General features: G+C 36.7%; 1 long non-coding RNA gene across 1 annotated transcript in view; it reads right to left on the bottom strand.

Moving 5' to 3' along the window:
* Nucleotides 1–10,288: 10,288 nt before the first annotated feature.
* Nucleotides 10,289–13,901, bottom strand: part of LOC308622873 — a 32,248-nt gene continuing 28,635 nt past the window's right edge. The window contains exon 4 of the long non-coding RNA XR_014016697.1: nucleotides 10,289–10,374. This is a non-coding gene — a long non-coding RNA (uncharacterized lncRNA). The remainder of the gene's footprint in view (nucleotides 10,375–13,901) is intronic.

Below are 13,901 nucleotides of genomic sequence, written 5' to 3'. Positions count from 1 at the left end.
AGTCAGTCTTTTGTTGATGCTCAATATTTGATGTAGATGAATTCAAAGCTACTCTCACAAATGTAGAATAGAAGCTCAGACACCCCTTCTGCATACCTCCACCTTCCTACTGTGGAGCCGCTTATATACCTCCACAAAACTCCCCTTTTCCTCTTCCTTAGCTTTACCATTTAAACATCAGTAAAAACTAGAGTTTAAAAAAAGCCTTCTTTTTTTTTTTTTTTTTTTTGCGGTACACGGGCCTCCCACTGTTGTGGCCTCTCCCGTTGCGGAGCACAGGCTCCGGACGCGCAGGCACAGCGGCCATGGCTCCGGGGACCAGCCGCTCTGTGGCATGTGGGATCTTCCCGGACCGGGGCACGAACCCACGTCCCCTGCATCGGCAGGCAGACTCTCAACCACTGCGCCACCAGGGAAGCTCCCCCCAAAAGCCTTCTTTTTAACTAGAGTTAAAAAGTTGTTGACAGTATCAAACATGTTTAATGAAGTGGTTCCTGAATTTAGAAGACATATGTTAATAAGAAAACCATTATAAATCGGTGATTTAGTATACTTTTCACCTTCTTAGGACAATTACATTTTAAGGAATGATTACTTAGAGGAAGGAGTTGATATACTGCTTGATTCTCAGGTGTTGGATTGTCAGGTAACAGGTGTAGCTGGGAGAATGCTTACCTATACATTATTCATCACTAGAGGCTATACTTTCTTATGTTTCATGTGAGCAATCCGGTATATAAATAATATGTATTTTTCCATTAATTTGATTCCTTCTCTGCAGTTTCCATACTTTAATTGTGACAGATTCAAATTATAAAATAATATTAGAGCTAATTCACAATATAGTGTTGCTATAGAAATTTTCTAATTTATTTGAATTCCCTAAGCATGTGAGTTTTGGAGAGCATTATTACTGCACATGGGTTATACCTTTAGCTTCAAGTAAATTGGTTACATTGTGTATTTCACAAGTCTATTTTTTGTAGACTTAAGTTTTCTGAAGTTGGTGTTAGGCTAAGCACTTTGAACCTGTGCTATGCGACAGCCTTATCATCTTTGAGTTACAATTATTTATTTCTCATCTTTGTTCTCCTTCTGACTAGGGAATTAATTTTATTTGCATTTATGTCTCCTCTGCTAGCCTGTGAGTTCGGCAAAGGCAGAAAATGTATTTATGCATTTCTTGTACCCCAGAGCCTAGGAAATAGCCGGGTATGAAGCAGGTGTTCAATCAATATTTTTCAATAAAATTAAAGCCCACAAAGTACATTTTTTCTCTCCATAAAAATAAAGCTGGTAATTTTGTAGACATATTTTCAAAATGTCTTATTTTTCATGATTGTGACAGTTGCTACATATGTCCTAGAATTTTTTTTTTCTTTTTACAGAGGAGAAAACAGCTAACAGTTCTTATTATGTAAAGGATTTTGCCATAAAGCTTGAAAATAGACTGATTTTCTTACATTCTCAGGGCTTGCTCTGGGCGTAGGAGCACATATTTTCAAATAAAATATAATTACTGATTTTTATAAAGGAAGAAACCATTGACTTCATTTTATTTCCTGTGTGAGCTGATGCTTGGTGACAGTTCCTATCCCCCATGGGCTTCTCTGACAGTTCTGACTAGGCAACTCTATATTGGAACAGGGTAGGAATATAATTGTGCTCTTGTTAAAACATGCTGTAATGTCAAGCACACTGAATTTTAATTCTCTTGGTGGGTCCAGATAATCAGGAAATTTTCCAACTGCAGGAGGACTTTGAAATAGCATGTGACATTTTTACAGCTGGCCATAATTTCATGTTTTGTCACCTTTGATCAAAGTGTCATCTTAAATGAAAGCAAGGAGACAGAAAATGCTACAGTAAAATACACAATGTAACCAATTTACTTGAAGCTGAAGGTAAAACTCATGTGCAGTAATAATGCTCCCCCAAAACTCACATGCTTAGGGAATTCAAATAAATTAGAAAATTTCTGTAGCAACACTATATTGTGAATTAGCTCTAATATTATTTTATAATTTGAATCTGTCACAATTAAAGTATGGAAACTGCAGAGAAGGAATCAAATTAATGGAAAAATACATATTATTTATATACCGGATTGCTCACATGAGGCATAAGAAAATATAGCCTCTAGTGATAAATAATGTATAGGTAAGCATTCTCCCAGCTACACCTGTTACCTGACAATCCAACACCTGAGAATCAAGCAGTATGTATCAACTCCTTCCTCTAAAGGTAGTTCTCACTGGGAAAATATCAACGGTTAGTTTAGGAGAATGAAATATTTAGGACCACCACAAATGTTTATAATACTATATAACGTAATGGTAGGGAAGGAAGTTATCTGCTCTCAAACCTCCTAGGTTTGGTACACACTTAGTTGTGAAGTGTTAAAATATTTGCAACCTAGTTTAGTCTGTTTGGGCTGCTATAATAAAATACCAAAGACTGGGTAGCTTATAAACAATAGAAATGTATTGCTCTCAGTTCTGGAGGCTAGAAGGCTGAGATCAGGTGCCAGCATGGTTGGGTTGACTTCTCCTTGAATCCTCATATGGCAGAAGGGAGCTTTGTGGGGTCTCTTTTATAAGAGCACAAGAGGCTCCACCCTCATAACCTAGGTACCTGCCAAAGCCCCTACCTCTTAATACCATCACATTGGGCATTAGGATTTCAACATATGGATTTCAGGGACACCCAGACAATCCAGACCATAGCACAACCTAATGACTGGATTGTAAATTTGAAAACTCCTTATTTTCCTGCTGCCTCAACGTCCCCCCTAACAGGCTATAAGCACCCCTCCCAGGTGACCAGGTACACTAGTACGATAAGGCTGACCCCTGCTACAGGTTCCCCTTCTTGACCTCCCCTGACCATGACCTAGTGACATTCAAACACAACAATGAAATCCTCTGGCACCTTTTGCTGAATACTCCACCCTGACCTTCACTTGCCCACGGGTCCTCACTCTCTCTCTCAGCTCCCCACTCACTTGGCTGAGCCAGCTCCCCTGGTGCTCCCCTCATGAGGTCCCTTCACGACCCTGTTTCTCTCGGACCTAGGATATAAGAAACCTTGTTTTCTTGCGGCCATACCTGACTGACCATCTCATGAAAGAATACAGGGCAATGACACAGCAGGGGCTTAGAGGTATTTCAAGGAGATGGAAGTAACCTCTGGATAGGCAATCTAATGAGTTAATGTTATAGATGAAGAATTTAAAACCCACGAAGATAGTGACTTGATCAAAGTCTCCAAGCTAATGAGTGACAGAGTAGATCTTTTATCTCATATTTTTGATAGGCACCTAATTCTTCTCTGCAAATACAATAAACGGCCTCTATAAATACCCGATTTTCCTGTGTCCTCTCTTGACTTTTACAACAGGTTACTTCTGTAAAGTAAAATAGTAAAGACCAATAATTATTGCAAAGATTATTCACACATATTAATAAAACTCTCGGTCAGTTAATCTGCTCAAACAAGTTTGGATACATTAGTGTACGATTACTATTTTAACCGTTAATACATGTAAAACTAATCAGTTGTCTATGTAATTGCAAATGGCAAGAAATTCTTTTCCTTCACTTCTACTTTTTTGTTGTTGTTATTGTTGTTATCTATTATAGTGTAACTAGCTACCCTATAATTTCGTGGTCTAAACAAAAACATGTTAGTATATTTCATGATTTTACAGATCAGGAATTTGAGCAGGGCTCAGATTAGTGATTTTTCTGCTCTGCATGACATTCACTGGGGCCATTCTACAGTATTCAACTGGTGGATGGGTAAATCTAGAGGGTCCAAGATAACTTTAACTACATTTTTGTTTTATTGGCACAGATAGCGAGAAGGTTGGTCTCAACTGGGTCACCTTCTTTCTCCATGTAAAACCTCAAAGCCTCTCCACGTGGGCTCTTCAACAGGGTCATCGGACTTCTTACATGGCACCCTAGGGCTCCAAGAGATGTAGGGGGAATCTGTCTGTCCTGCTAAAGGCTAAGCCAGAGCTGTCATGGTGTCACCACTACCATGCTCTATTTGTTAAGGAAGTAGCGAGGGAACCCCAGATCCTTGATAGAAGTGTCAATGCATTTGTACTTATCCTTAATCTTGCACAATACATTATCAGCAAAAAGGTTAGATTTGAAACTTTAACAGTTACATTCTTTTCAATTCTGATTCAGAATATCTAAGCTTTCTTAATCAATGTTTAATCAGAATTTATAGTAGTCTTAAGACATTCTAAGTTACTCATGTTGAAATAACAAAAGCAGTCCTTTTTATTTTATGCTTGTAAACTATCAGATGCACTTTAGTTTTATTTAAACTTCCTGCTTAACAAGACTCACATTTTTGGTGGTACTGTCTATTGTTATGTTGTAGGTTTTTGATATCACTGAGGCTCAAATTCAGGTAGATTTGAAATGAAAAGCCTTTTCCACTGCTTGAGATTACAGAGTATTTTTTAAGTGATTCTGTGAAATAGATAATTTTTAATTTAATGGATGTGTAACAAAATATCTTTCTAGATATTTTATTACTAAAACTCAAACTGAGAAGTAAAAGAGACCATGCTGATATTTGCAGATATGCAGATATTTCTCTGACAGAAGAGAACCTTGGAAGCAGCTGTAGCCAAAATCATTTCTCACATGAAAGGATGTGAAACCACCACAGATACTAATAGTATCTGAGAAAGAAGCCAGGTGATTACCAAGGCTAATCAGCATTTCTAAAAACTCAGATAAAGTTGAGACTGTAATAGGATTACATTTTCTGCTACTCAAGCCATCAATATTTGCATATGAAACTGGTAAGGTTTACAAATTGGGGTAGCTCTAATAAGCCCAGATTTGTGCCAGTAACAGCTAGAAGCTAGAACTTTTCTTGACTTTTCTTTCTGCAAAGAAAAAATAGCAGGGAAAAAAAAAAGCCTCCTTCAAAGTATTTGCTTTGAAATCTCATGATTAGATGAGACTCAATCTGATATCAAATCAGAGAGAGAGAGAAAAATCATTTCAGGTGCTAATTATAGGAAATTCAAAATACAGGGAGAATAGTAGAATACTTTACTTTTATTAAATTTACCTTTTAAAAAAATTCCAGTGTTGACTGAAGTCACATGAGGCAGAACCTAGGTAAAAGAAAATGTTTTCTCCTAAAAAATAGAAAAGGATGTTACAAGACATTACATAAAAATATATACTATTGAATTAAGAATGCATACCTTGTAAAAGTATTAATATGTTAACAGAATATTGGCAAAATAGAATAGCATGACATTCAATATTATGGAGCCATTTCCTCATAGTTGACGAATTAAATTTCACTTGAGCAGAATCATTTACTATTTCTGAATGTTGAGCATCTAAATGCTAAGTCTGATTGCAAGAGAGTTGATTGACTTGACGCGTCAAAATGGATCAACTTGACTGAGTGTGAGTCATTCTAACCAGTTCTTCAGTAACACATACGAAAGGTTATTTATGCAAAATTTCAGTATATTTCAGTATATTTTAACTCAAGTTAAAAAACCACACTCTCCCCCTCTCCTGCCCAGAGAATCAATTCTAAGCACATGAAAGAACTTTGGACTTTCCCTCTCCATTAAAGGAGCCACTAGCCACATGTGGCTATTTAAATTTAAACTTAAATGAATTAAAATGAAATAAAATTAGGTTTGTAATTCCTCAGCCATATTACTCCATTTCAAGTGCTCAACAGTCCCATGTGGCTCATGGATTCCATACTGGACAGCATAGATACAGAACATTTCCATCATAGCAGAAAGTCCTATTGGACAGCATTGATCTAGAGAATTTCATTGGCTGAAATTAAGCTTTTGTGTATTGTATTAGAGACTATCTAATTATTAAGTCTTGTAAGAGCCTTCAAAGATATAATATTGAACAAAAGGTTGTTGATATTACCCTAGTTTTAACTTTCTACAAATGGACAAATAAAAGATAAAAAAATAGATTTCCCCCCTAATTGGCTAAAAATAAAAACAGGCATAATTCTAAATAGTAGATTAGCATATGAAAATAAGCACAACATAATTAATAGTCAAATAAAATGGATGTATTCCTGATAACTTTTTTAAAATCTGTAAGATTAACCAAACTTTAAAAATTGGCCCTCTTCATTCATGACTGGTGTGAATGTAAATTCAGCAAGAGATCAGATATTATCTTTTGTAGTTAAAAATATACATTTTTGACCCACCTGTATATGAATCTATCCGATAGAAATTAAGGTCTTGCTATAGAAGGAGGCTTATTTAGAATAATTTCTAGTGGCAAAAACTTGGAAACAACATGAATGGGCATCAATAAAGGAATAGTTGAATAACTTACAGTACATTCACCATATAAAATTATAAAGTGATTTTTAAAAATATGTTAGATCTTCTACCTTTCATGTGCAGAGATCACAAAGTACACAAACATGACATACTTTCAAGTAAAAAAGTGAATGAAAAAACAAAGCCACAAGAATATAAGTGAAAAATAATGAGGAAAAACAAGAAAAATTATCAAATGTAAAACTAAAGTTAACTATATTAATATACAACTTACATGAACATGAACAAAGTTGTGGAACATTATATACTGTGCTTTTAATATCACTTGTGTCTGAGAATTAAGAAAGGGGTTTACAGTAAAGTTATCAATTTTGTCTTTACATATTCTTGCATTGTTTCTCTTCTTCCAAGGAGCATCCATCATTTTGCAATTTAAAAATATTTAATTAAAAACAGTGCATTGTGAATCTCCTAAAAATAAGCCCACTTTTCAAATTAGGGATACAGCAATAGATATTAATAGATTAGACTTAGATAGAACTTTGTAATTTATAAAGTACTTTCATATATATTTGATGCTTACAAGGACCTTGTCAGGGTGGTTATTAACTGAAAGTATATCCAGTTAATAAATGGTGGAGCCAAGAGCAGCATCCAGGTCTTCTGAATCTCTGTTTCATCTTCTTTCCACAGTATCACAGCTCCTCCAAAAAATATCCCCAAAGAAAAAATTTTACAGATGGAGAAATGAAGTCCTAAAAAAGCCCATATGTCAGGTCTTTCCAATTCTATTATTTTAGTACTTGTCTCCGGCACCATCCTCTCTTCTCCAACCAAAATCCTTTTTCAACATTTCTAAATAAAGATGAGTTTGTAATTAGGATAAAAAGCATATGTGTGAAGAATTGTAATATGTTTGTATCAGAGATGTATTTTTATGTATAAGATAATGTTTAAATGTTGGAAAATTATTTTTAAGTGAAATACAGTGTTCCTTATTTTATTCATTTGCATCAAATAGTAGCACCCTTTGGAAGAGATGGTGAACAGATAAATTTCTGTGTATTGTTAAAGCCAGGAGTGTCCTTAGACATCAAGTATTAGGGCAAAAAACAGCATCTCTTTTACATAATCAAAATTAAAAGGGAAGTGGTAAAGCCAGGAAGGCAAAGGTGCAGAAGGAAGTGGGGTAGCAAACAGAGTAGCATCATTTTTCACCTTCATTTTTCAGATAAGGAAAACTTGTCTATGAAAAGTGGATTTAACTTACAAATAATGTGGTTTAAATGTATGAGGTCCTGTTTTGTTATAATAATGAGTAAACTGAGGTAGATATATGCAATATTTATCCAGAAGAAAAAAGTAACATTTTAAAATAGCAATGAGCAAACAGCAGTAGAAGCATATATAATCTCTCATACAGAATGAATCAATTCCAACGTCAGAAAGCTTTCATTGTGCATTACGCTAAGCTGTAAGGGTTATCTGATGTCTGTTTTCAGTATTGATAAATAATGTCATTTTTTAAGTTGGCTTCTTTGCAAAGAAAGGACACTGAACATGACCTGTTCTAAACTTCAGTTGGAAAGGACTGCAGAATAATGCCATGCACTTTCCATTCTTAAGCCGTCTTTTCGGTTCAGCCTTTGTCAGTTTGTTTTCAGTGCAGGTTCCTATTTGCTTTTAGTCTCCACAGTAGCTAGGCATATTAGGGAGCTCAGACACTTATAAATATCTTAAACCAGATGCTCTCTTACCCACAGGATTTCTGAAAAACCTCCAATGGGAAAAATGGGCTGGAATCCAGGGCCAAAATCCCTGAGCCCAAGTTGATGCAAGTAGCAGGAAATAAAAGAACAGGGGAAAAAAGAAACAGAAGATGTTTGATTAGCAACTCTCAATGATTACTAAATCTAACATCTTTTTTTCCAGGTGATTGGAACCATTCAACACCCATTACATGAGTTTTGGTATAAACTTTTCTTTGAGTTATTTTGTCCATACATCTGTTTTCACAGATGAATGTAACTCATTAAGGCATTTTTAAAGTAATACATCTGTTGAAATTGAACATATAATGCCTCTTGAAAAATAAAAAAGAATGGTGACCTCATGAATAAGAGGGGAAAAATAATGTCAAAAGTAACAGCTGATTAGGGCTCAAAGAGTGGGAGAAGAATTGAGATTTCCAAATGTTTATAGACAAACCAGTATGGGCTCTTCAACTATAAGAAGGAAACTTTTGTAGAGATGATTTACCTCCAGTTCCAAGGAGCCCAATGTAATGTCCTGTGGAGCCATAATACTATCTACTATAGATTTCCACATTCAGATGAGAACTCTGCAGACACCAGTAGACAAAGGGAAAAGAAGTAGAAATATTCCTACAGATATTTAAGTTATTTACAGATGTCATTTAAAATGCAAGAGTGAAAGGTAAATTTTAATATCTCATGTGCTGAATTCACTGCCAAATTTTTATTCCTATAAGCATGAGAGAGAAGTTTTGATGTTTTATAAAATTATACAAATATTACGCTAAAAGTTTGGTATCTACAGAATTGTCAGTTAATACTAAGCAAATAGCAAGGACACTAGATACTTACTAAATCCATGGAAAATGTTATCAACATCTTTGGTTTTAACAATAATAGGTGAAACAATCTACACTCTAATTTAAATATTCAGTGCAATTCTGTAATAACTTATTAGTGCTTATCAACATAGATGTGAGGGTCCTTATATTCATCATTCATTAAGTCTGGGCAATATAGACTGTCACCACCTGATAGAATTTGTTCACTCCAGCTTAAATATTCTGAGCAGGTTCTGTGGCTATAGTATTAAGATTGTGGTATACAATCTTATACTTATTACTTATTGTGTGGTTGCAGTATTAAGCTTTGTCCAATTAGTGGCCCTGGAAAACACTGGGGACATAGGAATCTACTCTCTGCCCCTTTATTCCCTGAGACTGAGTTGCTGGCCAATTCTCTGGCAAGAGACAAGCATCATCTTCCCCTCCAATTCATTTCTACTCTTACTTATCCTCAAGGAGAACATAAGAATGCCCACTTCCCCTGCACAGGGTAGGGGAAACACAAGAGTCAGCGTAGGTAACAGATACTTGTGTTATTGTGAGGCTTTAATGTGTTTATACACCAGGTGATTGTAAGCCATCTTATGAGGGAAATGAGCAAAGTTTGAATTGCTTTCTTATTTCTTAATGCACTGATAATTCTACTGCAGATATGAATTAATTCAGTTTCTTTGATTCTATGCTCTAATTATGGAGGCAAGCTATATACATATGAGTAAAATAACAATCCAACGCACAATATTTGAACATGCTATAGATTGGAGTTGACAGTTATGGATAAAGTCTGTTAATTTATTCCAATTATTCAAATTTCCCTTAGCATAATCACAGTATTTAAAAATATATTTTATAGTTAGGTTTATTATTTGATTTTCCTACACCCTTTATTGTTCCAAGATGACAGAGGCTTTTGTTTTTCTTATTTACTTGCCTGGTAATAATATATATGCAAGGAATATGTATTGAATGAAAGAAGGGAAATATGAGTGTGTTCTAGAATAGCAGGAGAAGATGCAACACTTGAGAAAAAAGGAGAGAATGAAATTTGTTTTAGCTGCAGGGATGTTTGAAGAGTAAAGGTGGGAATGCTCATGGTGTGTTCAGAAGACCGTGATGAGATCAACCTGACTTGAGCAGAGGTTTTTAGAAGAAGGCATAAGGAGATAGGGTTGAAGAATTAATATGGAGCCAGATTACCAAGGACTTTGAAAGTCAATTTAAATAACTGATTGTGATCTGTAGAATTAAGAGCAGAAGTGACATAGGGACCAACAGATACTTATCTCCCAGTTTTGGTAAAATTATAACTATATATTACTGCTCATGAAGCAGAAGGGGAAAATAACCTTTGTACATAATCTTTACCTTATATTAGCCTGAGTGAAAAACGCAGATTCATAAAAGGTCAAAACCTTGAACAGATTTCCAATATCTTGCAGCAGTAAAGGCAAAATGTCTGTTAAAAAAAGAAAAAGAGATGCATCATTAATATTCTCATATAGTATTCCATGGTTTACAAAATAATTATAGAAGTAGAATGAATCTCTAGGTGGAGTTCAGAAACCTCTATAGGCATTAAAAGTGGGTTAAGGGGCTTCCCTGGTGGCGCAGTGGTTGAGAGTCTGCCTGCCGATGCAGGGGAAATGGGTTCGTGCCCCGGTCTGGGAAGATCCCACATGCCGCGGAGCGGCTGGGCCCGTGAGCCATGGCCGCTGGGCCTGTGCGTCCGGAGCCTGTGCTCCGCAACGGGAGAGGCCACAACAGTGAGAGGCCCACATACCGCAAAAAAAAAAAAGTGGGTTAAGGAAGCTGGGGCAGACCAGGTTACGGATGGCTGTGACCTGGAGACAAGGCATTCAGGGAGAGTCTCAGCAGCATAGGGGCAAAGGATAGAACCTAACATTTACTGAAGGACTGCTGTGTGCAAAGGACTTTAGATACACAACCTCAGTTAACGGGTATTTGATGAGCTCTAGGCAAGTAGGAAAAATGTTACAGGGGGATCTGGTAAAGTAATGGAGACTCAGACACTTCTACAAGGTCAAGATCTGAAAGATAGAAGTAGGTGTCAAGCACATGGTGTAAGAGAGGACCACAATAAAGCACTCAATAGAAAATGACAGGGCTTCCCTGGTGGCGCAGTGGTTGAGAGTCCGCCTGCCGATGCAGGGGACACGGGTTTGTGCCCCGGTCCGGGAAGATCCCACATGCCGCGGAGCAGCTGGGCCCGTGAGCCATGGCCCCTGAGCCTGCGCATCTGGAGCCTGTGCTCCGCAATGGGGGAGGCCACAGCAGTGAGAGGCCCGTGTACCGCAAAAAAAAAAAAAAAAAAAAGCAGCTACTATCTGCTTACCATTTTTCTTGAGCACATACTACTGTCCTTCCCTAATTCTTTTTTCAAATAATAATGCACAATTTTCCCATATTGTAATATCTCTGTATTTGGGTTGACTACTAAATCTTTCAATCACTCTCAGTCTCATGTCAGTTGTGACATGTTTGTCAGTTGTCCTTGAGTAAACGGTTGTTACTCATGAAAGTTTGACTAGACAATTGCAGTCACTTAACTGTTAAATCAAAAATCATCTTGGGACCAATCTGGAGAAAGAATGTTAGTCATGGTATAATTTGAAAATCTTTTGTTGATACCTTCTGATAAAATTGTTTTATTTCTAGCATCCAAACTGGAAAAATAAGTCACTGGCTGGACAAATAAACACCTGAGCCAACAGTTGACCATTCTTTTCAGTAATGTTTGTATCATGATGCTGGTAGAACAGAAGATGGACTTATGAATTTCAAAGGTATTGAGTCAATCTCAGAATGTTTAGAAGTTTTAGAAATGCCTCCAACAATTCATTTTGCTTATGTTTTATTTTAATGTATTCAAATAATGCTATGATTAGATATATGTATATACATGTTTAAAATAACTTTCAATACAAAATAAAATGTCTAAGTGATTACTGAGTATCGTCATAGTGTAATTCCTCTTCTTCCTACTATACATAAAATAATCTTACATCTTTAAATCGATGGCATCTTATATTTGATGAAATGTAATTGGTTCCAAGAATTGTACTAAAAGATTTATAAGTAACACTTTACTATATTTTCATATCTAGTCTGTACTACAGTCTATAGTATACTGTACTTCAGATATGTAAAATGAGCCACACATGTTAAGTCCATTTCCACAATCCTACATATAGTAAATAGCAATTTCCTTGGACCCCACATCTGGCTAATTCCAAGACTTGCTCTGAATCATGGTGGCAGTGGACATCAACTTCACTGTGCACAATTATCACCCAGTGAACTTGGTAAATATTTAGTTTTCTGCACTATTTCCCAAGATATTCTGCTTCAATAAGTATAGTATAGACTCTGGAATACACATTGTTAACAAACATCTAAATTGATTTTTTAGCAGGAGGTTTGCATACCTCACTAAAGTTCTTCTCTATTAGATGATGGTGAAACATAAAAAAGGAACACAGTTAGCCTATTTGGGGCACACAATCAACAGTAGACAGCAGGAAGGCAAATTGGAAATTAGTTCTCCAAGTTCCCTTGGCATTTATACAAGATAGACTCCAGAGTCTGCTGGAAAATAGTAAAAGAACAACTTGAATGCATCAGTTGTGAAGATTAGACAAATTCAGGGGCAGATAGCCAATCAAATAACTGTTCCAGTAGATTTAGGTAGAGAGTATCAAGTATTTAAACAAGTCACCATGCACCTGAATTGCAAACATATTAAAAATAGTAAATCTTGGGCTTCCCTGGTGGCGCAGTGGTTGAGAGTCCGCCTGCCGATGCAGGGGACACGGGTTCGTGCCCCAGTCTGGGAGGATCCCGCATGCCGCGGAGCGGCTGGGCCCGTGAGCCATGGCCGCTGAGCCTGTGCGTCGGGAGCCTGTGCTCCACAACGGGAGAGGCCACAGCAGTGAGAGGCCCGCGTACCGCAAAAAAAAAAATCTCAGAATGTTTAAAAATGTTATAAGTAACTTATCAATTTGTTTTGCTTATATTTATTTATTTACTTATTTATTTTTTGGCGGTACACGGGCCTCTCACTGTTGTGGCCTCTCCTGTTACAGAGCACAGGCTCCGGACGCACAGGCTCAGCGGCCATGGCTCACGGGCCCAGCCGCTCCGTGGCATGCGGGATCCTCCCGGACTGGGGCACGAACCTGCGTCCCCTGCATCGGCAGGCGAACTCTCAACCACTGTGCCACCAGGGAAGCCCTGTATTTATTTTAATGTATGTAAATAATACTATATGATTGTATATATGTACATATACATATATGTTTAAAAGAGTTCTTTCAATAAGAATTTTAAAAATAACTATGTTCATAAAGATGGAATTAATGACATCTAATTTCCTTCAAAAAGCAATATCCTATGCTACTTTGATATGTTGTCATCAGTTTAGACAAAAACAATGTTTAAAATAAAATATTTTGTATACTCACAGATAACACCTGAACACACTTATCTAATTTCACTGCCCCTACTTCGAAAAAAAAATTTCATTAAAATTAGATTTTAATAAATTCAGAAGAATATCAAAGTAATATCCACAGATTAGGGATTCTGATTAATTTCTCCCATGAACGGTGGAAATAACCAAATGGGAGAAAGGAGACACACTACTTGGCTCCTTGGTAATACAAAGGAATGAATATACCACATGAAAGTAAATGGGAGAAAACCTGGAAGAGCTTTACTTAGAAACCTTATCAATTAATAAATGCTAGAATCAGAGACAAGTTATGGGGCATGTGCAATACAAACACTTCCCTCAGTCACTTTTGGGAAGCACACCGGACAAAGGCAGTTGCACTGAATTTGGATTCTGTGGCGGTGCTTGTACAAGCTTATTTTGACGTGAATGGAAACCCTAATTCCGTGCTACCACACAAAATTCAAAATTAATTTGACACAGAAGCCAAGCTTAATATTGGCTTCCACTCT

The sequence above is a fragment of the Mesoplodon bidens genome (assembly GCF_964165515.1).
Source record: "Mesoplodon bidens genome assembly, chromosome: 9".
Lineage (NCBI taxonomy): Eukaryota > Metazoa > Chordata > Mammalia > Artiodactyla > Ziphiidae > Mesoplodon > Mesoplodon bidens.
The sequence above is the reverse complement of the archived record's forward strand: the minus strand, read 5'-3'. Positions and strand labels throughout refer to the sequence as shown.